At 49.3% G+C, this 22,116-nt stretch overlaps 1 long non-coding RNA gene across 8 annotated transcripts in view; it reads right to left on the reverse strand.

Moving 5' to 3' along the window:
* LOC117198646 (uncharacterized) overlaps positions 1 to 22,116 on the reverse strand; it is a 263,697-nt gene that overhangs the window by 196,584 nt on the left and 44,997 nt on the right. For 6 of the 8 annotated variants that reach the window (XR_007473111.1, XR_007473107.1, XR_007473112.1 and 3 more), the window contains exon 3: positions 18,697 to 18,776. This is a non-coding gene — a long non-coding RNA (uncharacterized LOC117198646). Of the gene's footprint in view, positions 1 to 13,563; positions 16,169 to 18,193; positions 18,445 to 18,696; positions 18,777 to 22,116 lie in introns of those variants that run through there. The other 2 variants (XR_007473113.1, XR_007473109.1) reach the window with 2 other exon arrangements.

Genomic DNA, 22,116 nt, shown 5'->3' on the forward strand with positions numbered 1-22,116 from the left:
GTCAGCACTTTGATTCTCAGCTGGGTCCAGTCCTTTGCTTTTTAAGAAATGTATACTTTAATTCTCTAAGTATGATGTTGTGGAGTTTGTGGAAATGGGTGGGGGGGAGGGGGATGGAAGGAAAAGAAAGAAAACTCGGCTGCGGGGTGTGCAGGCTCTGTTGGAGAAGCTTCCCCTGATCTCTCTGCTGATGTGTCACTGAGGGTCTGGAGCTGGTGTCCCCCCGCCCGGCTGAGGGTGTTGTTCATTCCCACCTGGGGTGACCCTCAGGGTCGGATTATTCTCCCAACTCAGGCACCGTCTTAGTCCCTCACTTCTGCCGGAGAATCAGCTCTATTTTTCACTTTCTCCCATATTCCTCCACCCCTCCGTCTCTCCCCCCACACACTCTGTGTAAAGTGCTTTTCTAGTTGCCGGCCACAGAGGGAAAAATAGGTGCTTCCCTGCTGGTGCAGTGGTTGGGAGTCCGCCTGCCGATGCAGGGGACGTGGGTTCGTGCCCCGGTCCGGGAAGATCCCACATGCCGTGGAGCGGCTGGGCCCGTGAGCCATGGCCGCTGAACCTGCGCGTCCGGAGCCTGCGTTCCGCAACAGGAGAGGCCACAACAGTGAGAGGCCCGTGTACCGCAAAAAAAAAAAAAAAAAAAGAGGGAAAAATAGCAAAATCTGTTGTCTCACTGTTTTAAAGTTATTTAATCACCTGCCTTTTGATGATCATTTACCATCTTGACTTGTCTTTCTCGCTCACCTGAGATCCATTCATTGGGCATCTGCTGTAAGCCATGCACTGGGGGAGGCACTAAGAGTTCAAGGACAAGTGAGACAGTCTCTGCTCACAGAGTTTGTGGTTCATTTTGTTACCTGTCTCATCAGTCACTGAATAGTCTCAATTTACTGTTAGTTATTATTTTCTTCCTCTCTGCTCCTGCTGTCCCTGCTCCAGGCCTTCTTTATCTCTGAGATTATTAGCAGATCACAGCAACCATCTCCTATATCTTCTTTTTTACCTAAGACTTCCTGGTGACAAATCTGGTTGGAATAATGTTTTTAGATAAATCTCTTCAAAATCACTTTTTTCATGACGCTTCTGGGGCCCAGAACTTCTCAGTGACTCCTCACTTCTGACCACAAAAATCCAAGCTCCCTGGCACAGGTCTCCTTCCTGCGGCTCTGGGCTCTCCACCTGCAGCGAATCCTGGGGACTGGCTTGTTCAACACTCATTCCAAACCCTTTTGCATTAGCTGCACAAGTGAAAGCTAAGATCCATTCTCCTGACTCTCTTGCAGCTAGAGGTCCAGTTTTAAGTTCCTCCTCTCGGAGGCATCCCGGGGAGATTCTGATTCACAGCTGGGGTGTGTCGGAAGAGGAGCCAGGCACAAAGCATCCGCTTTGCTGGTACAAATGGCACAGGGGCCGTGCGTTCTGGCTTGGAGGCAGTGACTTCTAGTTTGCAGGCAGCATCTTAGTGTGGCAGCTTTCTGATCATGACGGAGGCCCCAGCCCTCCCGACAGCCCAGTTCTTCCGCGTGGGGAAGGGACTCACTCTTGGAGGCTCAGCTTAGAGCCTGTTTGTCTATCTGCTCCATTCTCTAGGTGATATATACCATTAAGTCCTTTCTGCTTTAACTAGCTGGGAGGGACCCTGGTTTCTGCAATCCTTCGCTCTGACCAATACACTACCCAGCTTTACTTCTCACTTCCCCCCCAAACCTATCAGCCTGGTGCCCTCACTGGCCCCGGGAAGATATCCTTCATGTCTGTCCTTCATGCACTTACCCCTTCACCCGCCCTCTCGCTTTCCCCTGCGATGTAACTGTCTCCCTGGGTCCTCTAATTCCAGATCCAGAGCACATCTGTCTCCCCTGGGGCTTCTCTGACCCCGTGTCCCCACTGGTCCTCTTCACGGGACAGAGAAGCCCAGCCCTGAGGGTCAGAGTAGGCTTAGGGCCTCAGCTCTCCCATCCAATGGCGATCCCGGATGGACTTGTCCTCAGTTTCCTTTGCCATAAAATGTGGAGGTTGGACCACGTGAGCACCACCTTGACCTCCAATTCAAAAGTTAAGACTCTAAAACTCAAAGACAAGCTACTTCCCAAGCCAAGAGCCAAGCTGCTCTCAAAAACATTTGACTTCAAATCCTGTGGCCTCTTTGCTTCCTGACACCTTTCCTCCAAGGTTGGCCATGCACGTGTGGACTGTTTATTTTAACTGCTGGAGAGAAATCCCTGCAGCTGGTGCCGACGGGCAACGTTCACCAGCTGCACGGGAGCAATGTCCCTGGCTGTGGCTGACCTCTCCACGGCGGGCTCGCAGCTCCTGTCAAATCTGGACGAAGATGACCAAAGAGGAGGGTCTACCTGGCTGAAGCCGTGCCGTGGGAAGAGAGCAGCTGTGTGGCAGGTATTTTTGTTCAGTGCGTGTGTCAGCAGTTTCCTGGTAGCCTGTGTAATATTGGTGGTGATTCTCCTGACTCTGGACCTTCTAATAGATATAAAGCTTCAAAAAAAAAAAAGAAGAAGAAGAAATCCCTGCAGCTGGCAAGGCCAGGCCCCGAGGGATGGGGAGAAGAATTCTTTTCCAAGAAGGCGAGTCCCCCTTAGAGTGCGGGCCCTGTTTCATGGACAAAGTACACGGCTTGCCTATATTCCGTTACCCAACCTGTCTGCCGACGCCTCAGGCTGCAGCGCAGGCCTGATGGGTGAGGCTCCATGACAGGGTCTCAGTACACATTCCCACGGAGGCTGACGACCAGGCCCCGAGAACAGAGCAGTCCCCATGCTGGGTCACATCGCAGGCTCTGGAGTCAGCGCCAGGGGGCGTCTGCTCATTGAGCCTGGGGAGACGGACCAGACAGAACCCTTAGGGCAGGGTGAAATCATCTGTGTGACATCACACATGGCCCTTCTTCAGACTAACAGGCCGCTCTGGCTCCCAGGTCCTGTCCCAGGCAGGTCTGCAGCCTTCCCAGGGCATGGGAAGGCTGGAGACCCTCAGCTGCTTTACGCCCATTTGTCCCAGCTGTTCTCAGCGTCCCCTGCGTCCAAGGGCTACATCCCATTACTTGAACCACCCGCAGGGAGCCTTCCTGGAGCTCAACTGTGCTCTCACTTTTAATCAAGGGTGGATGTCAAAAACGGCCAGTTGGAAACGACTTCTGCCTGTTCTTTGTACGTGCCTTACACGTGCGCCCCAGAGGCCATAGGTGCTACTTTAAAAAAGAAACAAAGCACAGAAGCAGATTGCCTTTGGGTCGGGAATGACCCGGACTTACTCTATTTCCACCTTCTTGACCTGTTCAAGCACTGGTTCCATCTTTCATACACACACACACCCTTGGGCCCAGCCTCACGGGGCTTGGAGACCCAGCACTGGCCTGTTCCTTCTGACTCTGGCCTGGCATCTCCTTGGTGTCCAGGCCCTGCTTCTAGTAAATGCCACTCACCTCCCAACATTGCCCACACCCCTAGACACATCCCACAGCTGAACCCCACTCCCCGCTCTCCAAGGGGGAGATTAGACAGTTCCTGAATGGTGGAAGGCCTTATACATCATTACATTGACCACATAATGAAAAAAGATCTTTTTTTTTTTTTTAACATCTTTCTTGGAGTAGAATTGCTTTACAATGGTGTGTCAGTTTCTGCTGTATAACAAAGTGAATCAGCTATACATATACATATATCCCCATATCTCCTCCCTCTTGCGTCTCCCTCCCTCCCACCCTCCCTATCCCACCCCTCTAGGTGGTCACAAAGCACCGAGCTGATCTCCCTGTGCTATGCGGCTGCTTCCCACTAGCTATCTATTTTATGTTTGGTAGTGTATATATGCCCATGCCACTCTCTCACTTTGTCCCAGCTTACCCTTCCCCCTCCCCGTGTCCTCAAGTCCATTCTCTACGTCTGCGTCTTTATTCCTGTCCTGCCCCTAGGTTCTTCATGACCTTTTTTTTTTTTTTGACAAAAGATCTTTGTAGCAAATTTCTCAAAACGTTTTTCGTCTTGATGAATTGCTTTGACCTATTTATAGGACGAGAGCTCAGCAACCTGTTCCTTGGTTGTCCTAAAACTCTTAGCTCTGTTTTACACCTACTCACAGCCGTTAATAACCCTTAGCCTCCTTTTCTGTTTACTGTCTACACAGCTGCCCAGCCTTGACATAACCTCTGTCGGTAATGTGGAGAAACACAAGCCCAAGAGTCAGACAGATGTGCTTTTAATCCCAGCGCCCCCATAAACCAGTCTAATGGGTGTGGGCACATCGTTTAACTCCTCTAACATCCATCGCTCCCTGTGAAACAGAGGTACAATCCCCAGTGTCCCAGTGGTTCGATCAGTGTTGAGATTTAATGAGCTAATATCTGCCCAGAACTCACACATGTAAGGGCTCAAAAGATGTGACCCTCCTTTCCTCTTTCCTTTTCCTTTTTTTTTCTTCACGGACCCATCCCAGCTGCTTTCTTCCTTCTGGATGCATCGGGAGGCAAGGCATCCCTACTGAACAAAGAAATAAACGTGAAGGTGGCAGCTTTGTGGATCCTGGCCCCTAGCTGCTAGGACGCCTGAATTTTAAGCAACAGGACACTCAGAACCTAGCACTTGACAGGAGGGGGTATGTGCATGAGTGCAAATGCAAATTGGTTCTCTGTCTCAGTTCCCCAAAACTGCTGTGGGGATCCCCACAACGGGCTCCCAAGTAAGAAATGTAGCTGTAGCTGTAAACAGTGGAGAATGGTCTCCAAGATCGTACACAAATGTGAAAGCCAGAAACACAGCATCACTGTACAGTTTGTGCCTGGCCCAGGGACAGCTGCTGAGCTGGTTAAAAATATGTGTCTGCAAATAAGTTTGTGCTGGTGAGCTTGGGTCGTAAAGCTCTTCTCATCTGAGCCTTTATTTTGGGTGTGCATTACTCTAGGCAAATGTGCCTCAGAGGCGCTCAAAGAATATTTGATTCGTCGGAGAGAGATTGAGGCACCCTGTGCAGTGCAAGAAACAGGCCTCCTGCCCGTCACTTAAGAGCCCATGCATATATGTCCATGCCTCTAGATAGCTAGTGGGAAGCAGCCGCATAGCACAGGGAGATCAGCTCTTGTGACCGCCTGCAGGGGTGGGATAGGGAGGGTGGGAGGGAGGGAGACGCAAGAGGGAAGAGATATGGGAACATATGTATATGTATAACTGATTCACTTTGTTATAAAGCAGAAACTAACACACCATTGTAAAGCAATTATACCCCAATAAAGATGTTAAAAAAAAAAAAAAAAAGAGCCCATGCAGCCCTGTCAGGAGGAGAGAGAGCACAAAAGGGACAAAGAAACCAAAGAGAATCAAGTCAACAAGTATTTCTAGGAAGGGGACTCACATGGCCCAGTGATGCCTATTGTCTGGGTACACTTTTTTTCTTTTCTTCTTTTTAAAAAAATTTTATTGAAGTATAGTTGATTTACAATGCTGTGTTAATTTATGCTGTACTGGGTACACTTTTTTTTTTTTTTTTTTTGGCGTGGCATGCAGGATCCTCGTTCCCGGACCGGGGATTGAACCCATGCCCTAGGCAGTGAAAGCTCTGAGTCCTAACCACTGGACTGCCAGGGAATTCCCCCAGTACACTTTTTTTTTTTTTTTTTTTTAGCGGTACGCGGGCCTTTTACTGCCGTGGCCTCTCCCGTTGCGGAGCACAGGCTCCGGACGCGCAGGCTCAGCGGCCATGGCTCACGGGCCCAGCTGCTCCGCGGCATGTGGGATCCTCCCGGACCGGGGCACGAACCCGCGTCCCCCGCATCGGCAGGCGGACTCTCAACCACTGCGCCACCAGGGAAGCCCCGCCCCAGTACACTTTTAATAAGGCTCCTTTTCACTGTGTTTATTGATACTCACTTTTTCAACTTTCTAGAGCTGCCATAACATAGTACCACCAACTGGGTGCCTTAAACACAGAGATTACCTCACGGTTCTGGAGGCTAGAAGTTCAAGTTCAAGCATTCAGCGGGGTTGGCTGGAGGGAGAATCTGTTCCATGCCTCCGGCCCAGATGTCCCGCGGCTTGTAACAGAGTCCCAATGTCTGTCCTTATCTTCGCAAGGTGTATGTCCGTGTCTAAACTTCTCTTTTTATAAGGGCACCAGTCATATTGTGTCAGGGACCCACCCAACCTACTCCAGTAGGACCTCATCTGAACCAGTTACATCTGTAATGACCCTGTTCCCAAAAAAGGTCACATTTTGAGGGACCAGGAGTTAGGGCTTCAACACACAAATCTGTGGGGGACACAATTCAAACCATAACACCTGCTAGGGGGCACCTTCGCTAGATGCCGAGGGATGGAAAGACGTGTGGATACACAGTCTTTGTTTGATTAACCCACAATCCAGACTGGAACACATTCAGTATTCTGCAAGCTGGGCACAGTCGAGGAGGGCGGTGGAAACACGAGACAAGCTCCATGGGAGCAGGAAGGAAGGAGCCTCAGAGGAAACCTTCGAGTACTGGGTACAACCTTTAAACTGCGTCCTAGTGAAGATGCAGGCGATATTACCAGATTGTCAAAGCCATCTTCAGTGTGTCTGTAGCCTTTCTATAGTGTAAAACCATGTAGTTGTTAAAACTAACATACTGTGGTACGTAAGCCGTCCGCTCTAGAATTTAAAATGAAAATACTGAAGGTTTCGAACGGTCAGTCATGGTAAGACTATAATTTTAGTTTAAATTGTTTAGAAAATGTATCCAATTAAGTCTGTAATCGGTGTTCAAATGGTCATGAAAAATTATTGTCCAAGTGGGGTTCATTAAAATTGTGTTGTGTTTAAGGCAGGCAGCATCAATTCCCATAAAATAAAATAAGATCATAAAAATACCGTGTTTTGGCTGAATTGTGTCCATCCCCAAATTCCTATGTTGAAGTCCTAACCCCCAGGACCACAGTGCGACTGTACACACATAGGGTCTTCAAAGAGGTGATTAAAGCTAAACTGAAGTCTCTAGGCTGGGGCCCTAATCCAAGATGACTGCTGTCCTTATACGAAGAGGGATTAGGACACACAGGGAGAGATGTCTGCGATTCGCGCGCGCACACAGAGAAGAGGCCACGTGAAGACAAAGGGAGAAGGCGTCTGCAAACGGGGTGGGGGGGCGAGGGCAGGAAACCAGCCCTACGGACACCTTGACCTTGCACTTCCTGCCTCCAGAACTGTGGGAAAATAAATGTTTTGTATGTTAAGACTGAGGTGCCCGGGGCACCCCTAAGCAGGAATGTTACTGATGGACCCGCTTAACGGGAGAACACAGAGACTAGAAGAGGGCCCAGGGCCAAGCCTTGAGCAACTCCCACAACTAGGGGGCCAGAGGAGGAGGAGAAGCTGGCAGAAGAGCACGAAGGAGAGGCCAGCGCAGGACGGGGCAAGGACAGGGCAAGGACGGGGCGTATCAGAGATGCCCAGGGAATAGTGTCCGGCAGAGCAACAGGAGGACCAGAAAGTCCACTGGAGTTGGCAGTATGGAGGCTGTGGGGAATCCAGCCATTCACAGTTCCAGGGCAGAGACGGGTGGCTGGAAGCTCCATTGGGGAGGAAGTGGATACAGCTCTTGTAGACAGCTCTGCTGAAAGCTTTCCCTTTTTGCCAAGCAGGGGAGTCCGGAACGGGGCCCCGCACCGTGGGGCAAGAAGACGAGCATTCTGCCCATTAAGCACACTCAAGCCCTCAGCCCAGGCACCTTCTCCGAACAGGAGAACCTCTTCTTCCAGCTGCGTCCCCACCATCCTCATGATTGTCCAGCTGAGTGTGGGATGGGAAGGGACCGCTCGCTTTGGGCCTCTACGGGGGACATCTGCTCCTTTTGTTGCCTAGATGCCCTCCTGTCCCTCTGCTAACAAGCCCCACACCCTCCGTCCATGCCTTTTCCACTTGGGCTCACTCACGGAAAGTTTCTATCCCTTACAACCAGGCCACCCTGACTGATACACCCTTTCTTCTGAAATGGTTCAAGGCCAGCTTTTTCTGACCTTCTCCCTTAGCCAACAATGAGGTAAGACGTGAAACAGTCTAAGACACACTGGAGGGTAGGAAATTAAGGAGAATTTGGAAGAATGCAATTGTTCTCACAACATTTTGGCTTTTTCAAATTTTGTTAAACTAACCACATTATGGGAAATTGCCAGTGGAGGAATACTGACTCTTCCAAAGCAGAGCGGTGCTTTAGGAAGAGATTACATGGCTTTTTATTGAAATCGCAGAATCGCTGTATTTTGTACGTGCCCTCTGTAATGGCCTGGGGGGAAGAATGTGTAAGAAAAGGAAGAAAAGGAAGAGAAGGAATTTCATTAAGGGCAGGATGCTGGAACATGAAGCGTCCAGCTCTTACGTAACTGAAGAAGGGTAGAAATTGAATACCGGGAACAAAAGGAAATAAGTAAAGTGAAATAAGATGCCGCAGAGCTGACTCTCGCATCACCAGCCAGTCAAACTCTCCTTTGCAGATCAGACATCTTTTCTCTATTTGCAGCAAAGCTTCAAAGCTACAGGCTGGCATCAGGCCATTAGCGTAATTCAAACCACACTGGTGACACTTCCTGGAGTCCAGCTTCTAACCACATCCCTCTCTCCCCTCATCTGCCCCAGGTCCTGGCACCAAAGATTTACAAAGATGGGAAAAGAGAATATTCTTTCCTTTCCCTTTCGATGCTCTCGTGCCTCTCAACAACGTCATCCAGTTCCCAACCTTCCCCAGATCCCCCCTGTCCCACGGCTCCCAGGCAGTTACAAGCCCAGGGTAGTCTGGGTGGACCCAGAAGAACGCATGTCTTTTTCTCCAAAAGCCCTTGTGGGAAGTTCCCTCTATCCTATGGGGGTAGAAACGCAGTCTGTTTGGTTCTTTCCCTATTTCCAGGTTCCCCGGGGCCAGGCACGTGATTGACAATAGTATTTCTTTAATGAGTAAATGGATGAATGAGTGAGTTTTCCAAGAGGATATATTCAAATGCTAAACATCTCATATCCATGTGCTTCCAATTACCTCTAAAGAAGTTTCCCTGGTTTGTTTTTGTATCCTTGTGCCTCGGGGGAAAAACTCAAAACAGTGAAATGACTTTTTGCTGGATGGTGAAGCATAAAAGGGTGGGATCTTGGCAAATGTGTGAAGCTGATGACGCCTTCCCGGGCTTGACTCCGTCTCAGGGCCTCACTCACGGTGTGTCTCCCTCCCCACCTCCCCATGTCTCTTCTTTCCCCATCCTCTTTCTCCCTGATCTTCAGGGCTCAGCCGTGAATTCTGCTGCCTAAAATACAGCTCGTGAGGACTGAACTCTCCTAGAATTATTGGAATTTTAGTACAAGTTTCTTGAGGACCAGCACAAAGGGATAACCCTGACTGGTAAAATTTCCAGGAGGTGGGACCAGGTGATTTGGGAGGACTTAATTTTTCTATTTCAAATAGGCAGCTACATATACTCCGACCGTTCATCAGGCTGTGTCTGCTCCTTGATACTCTGATAGACCAATTTGGATTAGGACCCAGAGTTGCACGATTGTCTTTAACCAGTAACTACCATCCCTGCATCCATCCATTTATCCATCTATCCCATTCACTCATTCACTGAAGAATGAAAATAATGAATTCCCTGGTGGTCCAGTGCTAAGGACTCCGAGCTTCCATTGCAGGGGAGGCCCGGTTCGATCCCTGGTCGGGGAACTAAGACCCCGCAAGCCGTATGGCGCAGCCAGAAAAGAATGAAAATAGTGACGAAAGAGACAACTACATGTCAGTTCTCTCACAGCTCAGAGAATCAGGGAGAGAGAGACGGCAACCAAATAATCCAGCAAACGAAAGAAATTCCTGAAATTAAAGGAGTGAGGCTACGGGAGTTTGTCACAGGGACTGCGGGTGTCTAGAGGGGCTTCCCAGAGGAAGGAGGCCTCAACGGGGGAGGGAACGTGGCTCTCCCAAGGTACAGACAGCAGGCTGGAGGGGCCGGAGTGGATGGTTAGCTGGAGAGGAAGGCCAAAGCCAGACCACTTAGGCTCTTTGGGCCATATTTAAGATTTTATTCTTTGTGTTAAGATCAGCAGGAAGCTATTGAGTAGTTTTAAGTGGAGACAGACAGTGACGTTATCATGCATTGAAATGTGTTTCAAATAGGTTCATGTCTTCCTGTGCTTTTCTTTTCTGCACTCCTAAATCAGCACGGCTCTTCCTGGGGAGGAGTAAAACTGTGCTTTCCTGGATGGCAAAGACAAACACGGGGTCAAGGTTTGGCCACCGGCTTCCAGTCCAGAGATAATAGCTGCGAGAGCCAGAGCTCTGATTTGTAAGAGCAGAGCGTCCAGTGAAGCAAAAGGCAAAGTCCCGAAGAGATCGGGGGATGAAGTTCATCCAAAGCGAGTAGATCATAACCTGGACGGTATGGGGGCGGGGGTGGGTGGGGACCTGCGCACGAGGCCAGAAGGACTGGCCAGCCTGTAGGAACCATGCAGAGAGAAGGGCATGGACGGACTGCCCAACCTCTGCCCCAAAAGCGCCAGAGGGCCGGGTGGGACCCTAGCCCACGTGGCAGCCTGTCTACACCCGGAAAAGCACGCTGCCAGGAGGCGGCCTGGGCTGAGGGGTCATCTTCCTCACAGCCCGCTCTCCCCTCATCATGAGCCCAGCAAGGGTGACATCATCCTTTGTTCAGCCCACTCAGACTGTCGCCCTCGGTTCAAAGGCTCGTGACACATGTAAGTTCTCCCCCCCAAGAGAATGTAAATTGGTGCCGCCACTATGGAAAACAGTATGGAGGTTCCTCAAAAAACTAAAAATAGAGTTGGCATATAAGCCTGCAATCCCACTCCTGGGCATATATCTGGAGAAAACTCTAATTCAAAAAGATACATGCACCCCTTTATTCATATCAGCACCATTTACAATAGCCAGGACATGGAAGCAACCTAAATGTCCATCGACAGACGAATGACTAAAGAAGACGTGGTACATGTATACAATGGAATATCACTCAGCCATAATGCAGAATGAAATAATGCCATCTGTAGCAACATGGATGGACCTAGAGATTATCATACGAAGTGAAGTAAGTCAGACATATACCATATGGTATCACTTATATGTGGAATCTAAAATATGACACAAACGAACCTACCTATGAATCAGAAACAGGCTCACAGACGTAGAGAACAGACCTGTGGTTGCCGTGGGGGAGGGAAGGATTGGGAGTTTGGGATTAGCAGATGCAAACTATTATATAGAGAATGGAAACACAACGAGGTCTTACTGCGGAGCACCAGGAACTATATTCAACACCCTGTTATAAACCATAATAGAAAAGAATGTGAAAAAGAATATATATATACACACACACACATATATGTATAACTGAGTCACCCTGCTGTATAGAAGAAATTAACACAACATTGTAAATCAACTATACTTCAATAAAATAAACTCTAAAAAAGTTCTTCCCCCAAGAGATAATGGTGAAATAGTAACCTGGGTATGGGGAACAGTGGCCCCGTGGATAGGGAAACCCCCCGTTATCTGTAAATGAATGAGAATAAAAGAATCGCCTGGGACAAGAAAGCGGAGAGCCCCATCCCTCTGTAAAATGAGACCGGCGGGAATTCCCTGCCGGTGCAGTGGTTACGACAAGGCGCTTTCACTGCCGTGGGCCCAGGTTTGATCCCTGGTCAGGGAGTTAAGGTCCTGCAAGCCGCAAGGCGTGACCTAAACCAAACCAACAAGCAAATAAAGAGATAACTGAGATTGACCTTTTCCAAAGGGCGTCTGGCTGCAGGGTGGAGAGCTGTATGCCGAGGGGCCAGAGCAGAGGTGTGGGACCAGGCGGGAGGCTTTGCAGTGGCCCAGGCAAAGTGGCCATAGCTTGGGCTAAGGTAATGGTGGTGCTGGAGCTGGAGAGATGTGATGAGATTCTAGACATATTACCGAGATAAACTGACAGGACTAAATGGAGGCGCAGATATGGAAGTACAAGGTAACTATACTAACTAGGTTTCCACTGCAGTAGAATAACACACAGTTACAGTGGTTTCCACTGTAATGTTGGATAACGAACAACCCCCAAATTCTCAGTGGTTACAATACTCATTTCTTTTTCTTGTTATAGGTCTGCAGGTTGGTTGGGGGCATTTCTGCTTCGGGTTGCAGGCAATCCATGTACTTCTCATTCTAGAATCTGCGGTTACCTGGGGCCAAGCTCTTCCACGGTGGATGTCAGAAGGGCAAGAGGCCAGGCCAAAACACAGAAGCACATTTCAAGCCTCTGGCTGGACAAGGCCTAATAAGTGTCTGCTCATATACCACCAGCCCCAGGATGCCGAACGGCAAAGCCCAAAGGCAGTGGGCCAGCGAATCGGACTCCGCCCAGGGAAGCCATGGCAAGGATGAACCGTGAACGATTAACGCTATCCATCTCAGGAGCCAGGGACGGCGCCTAGGTGTCTGGCTTGCACGGCTGGAGAGACTGGGGTGCCCTTCACCGAGAAAGGAAATACCAGAAGTGGAACACATTTGAGAGAGCTCATGAGTTCAGTCTTGGGTATTTGGTCCTGAGATTTGAGTACCAAAGTGGCAGGGGCTATAGAAAAGTCTGGCCTGGAGGTATGTATCTGGGAGATGTAGCAAAGACTAGCTGGAACCTGCTGTCCATCCACTTACTCCTTCTTCTTTAGTTTTAGAACATCTAATTTTTAGCTGGCCGTACATTTCCAAACCTCCCTTGAGCCAGGGTGGTCACCTGACTAAACTTTAACCAATGAAGTATAAGCAGTGCCAGGTATGACTTCTGTCAAGTATCCTTAAAGGAAAGGGTGTGTCCTTCCTCCTGACTTATTCCTGCCTGCTGACAGAAATGTGGTTGTGATGGCTGGAACCCAAGAAGTCATCTTGGACCATGAGGTAAAAGTCCTAGGTTGAGGATGGCAGAGCGACAAGAAGACTAGATCCCTGAAAAGAAATACTTTTATAGCATTTAGGCTACTGATACTTGGAGTTTTCTCTCATCTACAGTCAAACCCAATCCTAACTGTTACAAGAGTCATGAGAGCAAAGAAGTACTGGAAGTCGTTTGAGTTCAGAGTCAAGTTTCCAAGACAAGGGTAAGGAGAGCCCAGGGCTGAGCTTGAGGGGCTCTGACATGGAATAGCCAAGTAGAGGATGCCACATCCGCAGAGAGACAGAGAAGAAGCAGGCAGGGGGCAGAAGAAGAAGGAGAATGGGGTGTCTTGGACACGGCATGCAAGGAAGAGAGTATCTCGGGGAGGAAAGAGTCGTCAAAAGTTGGAATCAAGCTGACAGGTGAGATGACAGCAGAGGGCGTGAGTTAAGTTCAGCCCGTGACAAGGACACGGGGGTAGCGTGGTCTTTGAGCCCCACGAAGTGCCCTCTGGAAGCACTCTCCACCCTGAGCACGCTCCTAGAGGCTTGAAGAGGAGAACTTGGGTGCAGCCCCCAGCAGAAGCTGCCAGGACTGATGGAGAGAAGCAGACGAGCCTGGACATCACTTTTACCCTTAAACTTCATCTCTCCCCCCACCCCACCGCCTCTGCCCACCCCCAGGCCTTCTAACAACCTGCGCCTCTCCGGCCTCTCCCTCCCTCCACTCCCACTCGGCTTCTCATTATTTTCTTAGGAAAGGGCTAATAACCTCACTTCCTTGCTCAGAATTCTTCCAGGAATCCCTACTGACTATGTTTTAAAGTTAAAATTCCTTAACCAGGCACACTGATCTTTCACGGTCTAACCCTGACCTTCTTCTCTGGTCTCACATCCTCGACGTTAGCCCCCAGCAACATCTGCCTGCGATCACAGGAAAGACCCCCATGAGCACCGCTCACCTGGGACCAGTCAACCCACAGCACCGTGAGAGATAAGAAAATATTGCTGTTTTACGGCACCAGGTTTTCGGGCAGTGTGCTACACAGCGACAGATAACCAGAATGGAAATTGGTACCAGGAACGGCGTGTTGACATTTAAAAACGTAAACCGTACGGCACTGGCTTTAAGCCTGCCCCACGGCTTAAAAGAGTTTTAGGAAGATCGTTGTCGGGCCTGTAAAAGCAGCGAGGAGATTGCTATCGGAAGCTGGAGGAAAAAAAATCCGTGTGATGTAGTGGTGGAAAGTTTAGCAAAGCGGTCACCTGCTCAACTGTGACAAATGTGGAAATGTGGAAAATAAAACCAGCCATAGCTAATGGATAGCGATTTGGCCAAGAAAGTTTTGGGCAGAAGGTTGAAAGTGTCAACTGATTTCTTTCAGCAGATAAGGGACAGATAAAGAGAAATGAACTAGAAGAAGAATTTTTCAGTTTTCAAATATAATTTAGAGAATATATAAAGAAGCCAGGATTTTCTGGGTTCAAAATTAAACTGCTTCACACTCCCAGCCTTTCCAGAAGGCAAGTTGTTCTCAAAGTAAGACGGCCTTAGGGTAAAAGTTCCTCTCGGGCTTCCCTGGTGGCCCAGTGGTTAGGAATCCACCTGCCAATGCAGGGGACACGGGTTCGAGCCCTGGTCTGGGAAGATCCCACATGCCGCGGAGCAACTAAACCCGTGCGCCACAACTACCGAGCCTGCGCTCTAGAGCCCGTGAGCCACGACTACTGAGCCCGTGAGCCACAACTACTGAAGCCCACGTGCCTAGAGCCCACGCTCTGCAACAAAAGCCACCACAATGAGAAGCCCGCGCACCGCAACGAAGAGTAGCCCCCGCTCGCTGCAACTAGAGAAAGGCTGCACGCAGCAACGAAGACCCAACGCAGCCATAAATAAATAAATTAAAAAAAAAAAACGGTCCTCTCAAGGATGTGGTTCTCTTTTACGATTTCAGGAATATTTAATGGCATGTCTCCGAGACCTCTCAGCTGGTCAAAGGACTTCTAAGGCCCTTAAGGGTGTTACCTACAGCATCCTAAATCTAATCCCGAGCCCGACAGGGACCCATCTCAAAATATTTGTGAGTGTGACTTTTATAAACTCCTCCTGATTCCGGGGAAACCCATACCACGTTTATAAGGTTTGAATTGATGGCGGCCTCATCAGTTTGAACTTAAAGGGGCGGAGGTGGTTCAAAAACGAAAAGAAGCCTCTGGGCTTCCAAGCTGATGTGGGCAGGAAGCAGGCTGACGAAGCCATTCAGCAGCGAACAAGAGCCCTTTCTTGTAGCAGAGGAAGGATGCTTCCGAGGCCGGCCAATAACTGTGGAGAATAAGCCCCCGAGGGCAGGGCTGTGACCTGAAGTAGCTGGTCCTGCCCAGCTGAGAAATCCAGGGCTCTTGCTTTCTCTTTAGTGTTGCCCGGATAGGAACGGGGTGGGAGGCCGTGGGCAACAAACTTGATGAGGGGTGCTATGCCTTAGCTCTTAACTCTTCCCACATTCCTGCAAATGTCCCGCCTGCCCTGCAGCACCGTTCTGCTGGGCTGTCCCACGTCCTCAGCGCTCGCCCTGTGGGCCCTGGAATGGCACCCGTCACACTGGGTACGCCGCGTGTGTCTGTTGGTCTGTCTCCCCAACACGATGACTAGCTTTGTGAAGACAGGCTTGCTCGCAGCGTCATTTCTGCAACTGGTGGTGGGAATTCCACTGCTGTGTGCTGTCCTGGAGATGCGGTGTGGGTCTGAGAAGCCCTGGGGCTCGTTTCCTGTGTGGACCCAGTGCTTTTCTTAGGGCCCCTTTTTCTCCAGGGTCTGAGGTCCGGGTCTCTCGGCAAATGCGAACATCTCTCCTCCTCTTGCGGAAGCCACCCGAGGAAAGTTGTATTTCTCTGGGTCTCTGCGTACAAGGCTCTGCTTATTCTGGGGACTCGAATAGTCACAGAAATTAGAATATCTGGTCCCAGCCTGCATCTGTCCTCAGCCAATGACCTTCAGGGAACTGTCACACTCCATGGGAAATTTCAGTAGAACCTTCTATACAGCAGCACACACATACCACTGCCTTCAACTGCATGATACTGTCACCAGTTCCCATGCCCACAACGTGCAGGGACCTGGTGAGGCTGCCCCCAAACACATATTCAAACACATCTTCTCTTTTCCCACCTTGAGCATCACAGTCATTACCTTTCTGGGTTGTTATTTTGTTTTCTGAATTTCTGACTGCCCTCTAACATACGCTCTGGAAGGACAGTGTCTTGTCATTTTTGTGTTCCTGGAGCTCAGGCACTCTGGAAACGTTTGTTGAATGAATGAGTTTATAAAGGAAGCAGAGTGATATGGTGAAAAAAAAAAGCACAGGGTATTTATTCGGGTGATCTGAGGGACAGCTCTGTCATGCACAACCTATGTGACACTGGGCAAATCCGTTTTCTCACTATAAAGTGAGGCTAACATGGCCTGGTCTGTCTCCCAGGGCTATTGTATTGGACAGGTGAGATCTACGAAAGAGTTCTTTCTCAGCAGTGAAGTCTGAATAAATACGCATTATTGTCATGGTGAAAATCTGGAAACCTTCTGTGGGCAGATGGTCAAACAACGTGTGGTCCATCCACAGCGAAGGGCACTACTCGGCAAGGAAAGTGAACCCAGTGTCTACAAACGGCAACTTGGATGGAACTCAAGGGAATTGTGCTGAGTGAAGAAAGTCAATCCCAACCACCCTATGGTCGCATTGACTTAACATGATTGAAATGATAAAACAGAGAGCAGATTCAGAATTTCCAGGGGCTAAGGAGTGAGTGGGGGGCTAGGAAAGGGCAACGTGAAGGATCCTTGTCATGGCAGAAATGCTCTGTATCTTGTGCGCATCAATGCCAATTTTCTGGTGGTGATTTGGACAATCGTTTTTCAAGATGGTATCACTGGGGAAAACTGAGTAATCTCTCTGTATGATTTCCTGCAATGGCATGTGAATTTACAGTCATCCCAAAATTAAAATTCTAAGAAGATGCATTAAAGTTATATGGTTGGATGAGAAGTTTATAAAATAACAACTTATGTCCATTGATTGCTCACGTCATGCCAGTTTATCTTATTCTCATACTGTACCATTGTTGTCCTATTTTACAGATGATAAAACTGGGCACAGGAAATATTAAGGCCACAAAAATAGTATGTCGTATTGCTGGGGTTCAGAGCCCAGAGCCACGACACCACAGTCACCTCAGCTAAGGACAACATGGTGCTCTCAGCATTTGAACCGAACACGGCTTAATCCTCAAACCACCTCTAGGTATATTTAATTGAGTGCAAAGACCAGCAGCAATACGGCTCATTCAAAAGTCATTGTTCAGGATTTCCCTGGGGGATGATGAATGTGTTCTGGGGGTGGGTGGTGGTTATATTTGTACATACCTGAGGATATAGTAAAAACCACACACAGAACTGTATACTTTAAGCAAGTGAATTTCAATGGGATGTGAATTATATATCAATCCAAAAAAATCCCCCTCCCTCCAAAAAAAAGTTCTTGTGGTCTGGAAGTAAGGACTTGGCCTCTAACGGTAATGGCGGTGGTAAGGAAATTCTAAGAACGAATGATCTTATTAAATAAAAGTGGTCCACGGCAAAGACATTAAAGATGCCTGAGGTTCTGAGCCGGGTGACATGAAAAAGGAGGCACAGGAGATCACAGAGATGCGTTGAATTCGAGATGACAGCATCCCATCCTAGGGACAGCTAGTATCTGAGTCAGGGGACCGGTGTTTGGAAGACAAGTCATAGAGCTTTCGGATCCAGAAGTAGATGAGATATCTCAGGGAGACAGAATCAAGATGGAAGATCATTTATTAGGAGGAGATAGGGAGGAAGGAATTACTTTCTAGCAGAAAAATAGAGCTCAGCGTGTGAAATCCGTCTCTGACAACACACTGAATTCACATTTTTCTTCTCTCCCTCAAAGGGCAAAACCAGATCCAGTGGGAAAAGAATAAGACTCAGAACAGGTAAGAAAAATCATGTTTCCCTGGGGAAACACATCACCCGGTTTCTCCTATGCACCTTTGCTGTTGGATGTTTTTTGTGGTCCTGAAAGGAAACTGAGTACCAAAACAGGCGACTTTGGTGTTAAAAATGAATACAGTGTTCAATTTTTTTTTAAAGTAACGCATTGTAAAACCCAGGTTTTCTCAAGCTTTTCAGTCGAACTTAACAAATCTTATGATTTCACTTAGAAATCTATTTAAATTCAAGTAATTGTTTACAAAAGGACTTTAGAACTTTTGGCTAATTAAATTCCCTTGGACATTTCATAGTGCTTTTATAATGAAAATATGTTTAATTTTCTTTTTAAGTACTTTGGTTGTCTAATGAACAAAACGTTCCCAAATACTTAAACAATGCTTGCAAAATTACTGCGTCGGCCCTTACACATACGGTGAGAATTAAATTCTCTTGAGCGGGGCCGCTGGTTGCCTCTGACCACCACACAGAACCTAGCGGCCCAGGAGTGGCCTGTGATGACACACTGTTGGGAGAGGCTGGGCACAAGAAGGCAGCTGTTTCCCTGTAAAAAGCAGAACAGGCCTGGCTGACAGGATGTGGTACCAACCTGCCCGCGGGAAAATCCCAAGTTGTCCACACAGCTGGCCCTGCCTTAGGTAACACCTCCCGTGGGGAAGGTTGCCCTCTACTGGCTTATGTGAGCCCACAGGTGGGAAGGTAGACAGATCAAGGGGGTTCGGTGTTCCAGAAAAGCCTGGCAGATTGCACATATGAGCGGTATTTTACGGCATTTGTTTTTCTCTTTCTGACTTACCTCACTCTGCATGACAGTCTCTAGGTCCAGCCACGTCTCTGCAAATGGCCCAACTTCGTTCCTTTTTATGGCTGAGTAGTCTAGAAAAATGATACAGATGAACTTATTTGCAAAGCAGAAACAGAGACACAGATGTAGAGAACAAATGTATAGATACCACGGGGGGATGAGGGAATGAGATGAATTGGGAGATCGGGACTGACATATATACACAACTATGTATACAATAGATAACTAATGAGAACCTACGTATAGCACAGGGAACTCCCCCTCCCCTCAATGCTCTGTGTGGTGACCTAAATGGGAAGGAAATCCAGAAAAGAGGGGATATATGTATACGTATAGCTGATTCACTTTGCTGTACGACAGAAACTAACACAACATTGTAAAGTGACTATACTCCAATAAAAAAAAAAAAAAAAAAAAAAAACCCTGGCAGGAAAGAATCCATAGTGTTTGAGTTTCCACTGTCTCCTGATGAGGCTGTGACGGAGCTGAGCCTCTGCCTTGCATCAGGGCCCCCTGTAAACACAGCACAGCTCCGCCATGAACACTAATACCTTTGGGTCAAATCGCCTTCACGTGATACCCACGTCGTGTGCCGGAAACCGAGCCTTGGGGATTGACTCCAAAATGGATTTTCCCTATTCCATGTTCTACTCAGTGGTAAAGAGGAAGGGTCCAGATCCTACAGGCATTTACCACATGCCTAATACGCACGAGGCAATTGCATTGATGTCTCGTCCTCTGTTCCTCTGAAAAGCCTTGCGAGAGAGTTAACACTGTCACCACTTTGAGGCTGAGGACTCAGCAAAGAAGTTTTCTTCGCAGCAGTTTCTGCATCTGACGCTGACGGGCTCGTTGAGAAGCCTCCTTCCTCGCCGCCACTTCTCAGCAACGACTTCTAACCTTGATTCTAATACTGATTATAGCAACCGCAGGAGACCCATACCAAGCAAGTCTGTATCAGGACTAGATGACATCCTTAGAACTTACGGATGTGGCCCGGGCCACAGGGAAGTGTTTGAAATCTGGTCCCTAGGGTCCTTGACTCTTTGGTAGAACAGGTGGGAGGTGAGGACGATGCCACCGCTGTAGACTGATGGTTAAGGCACAGTAGCTCCAGCCCTGAGGCCGGCACGGAAGCCTTCTCCCCGCCAGCCTGAGACGAGCACTCCGTCCAACGGGTCACACTTAATCTGTCACTCAGGGGAGCTGGTAAAGCTCGAGCCTGCTTTATCCTGGATGGAGCGTCAGACCAGCAGAGGCCTGTCACAGCCCGGCCGATGGCCCCATCCTGGGCACACCCCCATCGGCCTCCAACACGCCTGTGTTCAGAGCAGGGCGCAGAGCCGGGTCCCTGCAGGCTCCCGTTGCCACTGGCTTTCCCGCCGCAGAGGAGGCCCCGTCCAAGTCCACAGTGTCAGGAAACGCAGGCCTTGTGTTTCTATGGCTGGGGGCTCGGGGGCGGCTGTTTAATAAGGGGATAGACTTGGCCGTTTATAAAACACCCTGGGCGGTGCTGGGGACGGTGCCGTTTGCTGCAGTCGCCACCCGTTCCCCCTAGAGCTCAGCCATGCCGTGTCCCCTCTGGCTTTGGAAATCACTCACTGGGAATTCATTTATTAATAGGAATCTGGGCTTGTGCCTTTAAAAAAAAAAAAAGTATGGGCTGAGGCACGTTTATTTGTTCAGACAGAAACAAGAAAAAGCATCACTGATGGGGAGATGGGAGCCTCCACGGGTCCTCGGAGGAGCGGAACGGTGCGTCTCAATTGTTAACTTGCTTTCAAATCACCTGCGGGTCTGGTTAGAAGGCAGACTCTGACTCAGAGGGGCTGGGGGCCTGAGAGCCTGCATTTCGAACACGCTCCCCCAGGTGATGCTGACGCTGCCAGCCTTGGACCATACTTCGAGGAGAGAGCGATGGTGGGGTTGGCGGGGGGAGCACCGTCCTCTTCAGGGTCTTCACACGCCATCGCCTCCCACAGGAAGGACCCCCCACCTTGTGGCCCAGAGTAAATGCTCAGTAAATGACACCACGCGGCTCATACATACAGTATAGAACGCAGTTAGGGGCAATGTCAGTCTCAATCTATAAATGAGAGCTGGTTTTGTTTGAGAAGCCTTGACCTTCGGGGTTAACCTATGGTGTTGGGACAATCGTGGGTGACATTTGATCCCTCTCTTTTCCTCCGACGCTTGGACCCATGGCTCCTGTGGGGTGACTTGGGACAGCGTTTCTCTGCCTGTACGTTTGATGAGGGGCCCTTCACGGTGCCCATGGGCTGCACGCAGGGTGCTCCACCTGGCCCCCAGGTATGATGTGTCCCCCCTCTGCTCTAACCCTTGAGGCTCCCAACTGGACCTCCGGGCAGCATGACAGCACCTGTGTTTGGAGCTCAGCATCCTGGGGGATCCAGGGAGGCCGTGGTACAGCGTGGCCAGATTCTGCAGCTGGCAACTCCTGCATCCAGTTCACCTGCAGATTCCGGGGCCTCACCTACGACACCTAACTGAGGTTCCTGGGAGTAGGCTGGAGTCTTTCGCACACTGGATTCTGACACTGGCTTTTCTCCCCGGGAAGCCGAGGGAGGCCTCTGTGTGAGCATGAATGGCCAGGAGGTATCTGCCTGTGGGCAGCTCTCCCGTCAGCAAGGAAACCCGCAGCATCGTATGATTTTTTTTCCCAGAGGCACAAACACCTGCTCTGCAAGCTCTCCGCTGGGCTCCAGCTAAGGAATTGTTTTCCTCCCCTGGGCATGATGACGTGAGCTTTTTCTCCTTGGAATACCCTACCCATTTCATCAGCAAACCCTTTCCTGAAGCTTTAAGATAAGGTGAGAAATGATGGTCCTAGCTTAAACACGCGACACACATAGAGAATATGACGTATCTGTATAAACGGCACCCGAATAAGCAACAAAGTGGAGAGCATAGTGCTGACAAGAAAACCCCAGCTTCCCCGGCTGGAGGGGATGGATACACAAATGCTGGGAGAAGCGGCTTGCCCTGCCCAGGAGCGGTGCGTGACCTCACTGGAGAGGAACATCGCATCGGGAAAGGAAGGTACCAGGTGGTCCAGGCCAGATCTTCTGACTGTGAGAGACTGGGTGCTCTGACCAACACTTAAATGCTTTCCATGCTCCCATGAAATCAATGCCTTTTTTTCCCCCTGCTGAATGAATGTGGGGATGGCACCGGAATCAGAAAGATTTCTGCGGATTTCTCCTAGAATTTCCAGGGTCTGTAAATCCTGCGGCTGGCTGGGAGCCTACTTCGATTATTTTTAATGCAGAAAAGGATGTATTTGAGCATCTGGCCTAGAAATGGACTAAATCTGTCCACAGCCTAATTGGTTTGGAAAGAGCTGGAAGACAAATTGAGATTGTGGGTGTAAACAGAAGAAAAGGTGGCAGA

The sequence above is a fragment of the Orcinus orca genome, chromosome 18 (assembly GCF_937001465.1).
Source record: "Orcinus orca chromosome 18, mOrcOrc1.1, whole genome shotgun sequence".
Classification (NCBI taxonomy): domain Eukaryota; kingdom Metazoa; phylum Chordata; class Mammalia; order Artiodactyla; family Delphinidae; genus Orcinus; species Orcinus orca.